Source organism: Crinia signifera, chromosome 3, assembly GCF_055691185.1.
Source record: "Crinia signifera chromosome 3, ASM5569118v1, whole genome shotgun sequence".
Classification (NCBI taxonomy): Eukaryota; Metazoa; Chordata; class Amphibia; order Anura; family Myobatrachidae; genus Crinia; species Crinia signifera.
In genome coordinates this window covers 275,694,027-275,696,526 of record NC_139219.1, presented here as the reverse complement: position 1 = coordinate 275,696,526, position 2,500 = coordinate 275,694,027, and the positions used below count along the sequence as shown (strand labels likewise).

Here is a 2,500-nt window from a genome sequence, read left to right as displayed (position 1 = left end):
GTTCGATCCCGGGTTTCGGCATTGTGGAAGATAATATTTTTCGACATAAAATGCAATTTTGCAACAAAAAGCTTACGTTTTCAGGCTTCAAACTTTAAAATCATATTTACAAAAACATTTTTACAAAAATCACTTTGCCACAACCACTGCTTATGTCTCTCGGTAGCCAACTCCAGTCCTCGAGAGCTACCAACAGTTCCCATCTTCCAGACAACCTAGCTGCTGCACAGGTGCACTCATTACTCACTAACACATTTTAAAAGATACACAGGTGGAGCTAATTACTTTACTTGTGATTCTGTGAGGTGAGCTGGAAAACATTAACTGTTGGTAGCTCTCGAGGACTGGAGTTGGCTACCCCAGACTTAGAGAATGCTTTATACTCTGTATATTTTGAGTTTGTAAATTGCCAAAAATTGCTATCTGAGCAAAAAATAAAAACAACTCCTTCGAGCCGGAATTGAACCAGCGACCTAAGGATTTCTACACCAATCATCTCTACAGTCCTCCGCTCTACCAGCTGACTAATTAATAATTTCTATTCAGTGTGGCTGCTGAAATTGACTTGTGTCAGTCTTAAGGAGGGGAAGAGAATGTGTGTAAGAAAAAGAGAAAACAAGCTGGCATCCAAAAGATTTTGATGCGCTAACAAACATGGATTTCTAGTCCATCGCCTTAACCACTCGGCCACGACTACTGCTTAAGCCTTGCTGTATTTTCACAATATATTGTCTATGGATTGAGCTGCCTGCACTGAGAAATTGAGGATGTATTGTATTGACCCAAACACACCCAAAACTTCATTCTCCTTTACATTTGATGCGCTAATGGCCTGAACTCGCTATGGGCATCACAGGTTTCAAGTTTTTAAAAACTTGCAGAAAAGAGAAAACTTAAGGCGTTCGTAGTCGGCAGGATTTGAACCTGCGCGGGGAGACCCCAATGGATTTCTAGTCCATTGCCTTAACCACTCGGCCACGACTACTGAATAAACCATGTCCTAGTTTCACAATAGATTGTCTATGGATTGAGATGCCTGCAGTCAGAAAGTGAGGATGTATTATATTGACCCAAATACACCCAAAACTTCATTCTCCTTACATTTTGCCCCGAAAAACGATTGCAAGACCAAGGGAGCTTGCCGAAATAGCTCAGTTGGGAGAGCGTTAGACTGAAGGTCTAAAGGTCCCTGGTTCGATCCCGGGTTTTGGCATTGTGGAAGATAATATTTTTCGACATAAAATGCAATTTTGCAACAAAAAGCTTACGTTTTCAGGCTTCAAACTTTAAAATCATATTTACAAAAACATTTTTACAAAAATCACTTTGCCACAACCACTGCTTATGTCTCTCAGTAGCCAACTCCAGTCCTCGAGAGCTACCAACAGTTCCCATCTTCCAGACAACCTAGCTGCTGCACAGGTGCACTCATTACTCACTAACACATTTTAAAAGATCCACAGGTGGAGCTAATTACTTCACTTGTGATTCTGTGAGGTGAGCTGGAAAACATTAACTGTTGGTAGCTCTCGAGGACTGGAGTTGGCTACCCCAGACTTAGAGAATGCTTTATACTCTGTATATTTTGAGTTTGTAAATTGCCAAAAATTGCTATCTGAGCAAAAAATAAAAACAACTCCTTCGAGCCGGAATTGAACCAGCGACCTAAGGATTTCTACACCAATCATCTCTACAGTCCTCCGCTCTACCAGCTGAGCTATCGAAGGATGCTGTAGGTTCTCAAATATGTTATTATATGCTCTTTAATATAGCTTTAAATGTTTAGCTAAATGAGTGTTCTAGGAATAATGTGAATATTCTATTGTTTATAACCATTTGACAACCTTTGTTTAAAATTGGGCTTTGAAAATTAATTTCTAATTAATAATTTCTATTCAGTGTGGCTGCTGAAATTGACTGGTGTCAGTCTTAAGGAGGGGAAGAGAATGTGTGTAAGAAAAAGAGAAAACAAGCTGGCATCCCAAAGATTTTGATGCGCTAACAAACATGGATTTCTAGTCCATCGCCTTAACCAATCGGCCACGACTACTGCTTAAGCCTTGCTGTATTTTCACAATAGATTGTCTATGGATTGAGCTGCCTGCACTGAGAAATTGAAGATCTAAAGGTACCTGGTTCGATCCCGGGTTTCGGCATTGTGGAAGATAATATTTTTCGACATAAAATGCAATTTTGCAACAAAAAGCTTACGTTTTCAGGCTTCAAACTTTAAAATCATATTTACAAAAACATTTTTACAAAAATCACTTTGCCACAACCACTGCTTATGTCTCTCAGTAGCCAACTCCAGTCCTCGAGAGCTACCAACAGTTCCCATCTTCCAGACAACCTAGCTGCTGCACAGGTGCACTCATTACTCACTAACACATTTTAAAAGATACACAGGTGGAGCTAATTACTTTACTTGTGATTCTGTGAGGTGAGCTGGAAAACATTAACTGTTGGTAGCTCTCGAGGACTGGAGTTGGCTACCCCAGAC

The 2,500-nt window shown here is 40.2% G+C and overlaps 3 non-coding genes across 3 annotated transcripts; 1 reads left to right on the top strand and 2 right to left on the bottom strand.

Moving 5' to 3' along the window:
- Positions 1 to 903: 903 nt before the first annotated feature.
- TRNAS-AGA (transfer RNA serine (anticodon AGA)) lies at positions 904 to 985 on the bottom strand. The gene has a single exon. It is a non-coding gene; the product is annotated as a tRNA-Ser (tRNA).
- A 155-nt stretch (positions 986 to 1,140) lies between these two features.
- On the top strand, positions 1,141 to 1,213 carry TRNAF-GAA (transfer RNA phenylalanine (anticodon GAA)). Its single transcript has one exon. It is a non-coding gene; the product is annotated as a tRNA-Phe (tRNA).
- Positions 1,214 to 1,637: 424 nt separating this feature from the next.
- TRNAY-GUA (transfer RNA tyrosine (anticodon GUA)) lies at positions 1,638 to 1,727 on the bottom strand. The gene is given in 2 exon segments: positions 1,638 to 1,673; positions 1,691 to 1,727. It is a non-coding gene; the product is annotated as a tRNA-Tyr (tRNA).
- Between the last annotated feature and the right edge of the window lie 773 nt (positions 1,728 to 2,500).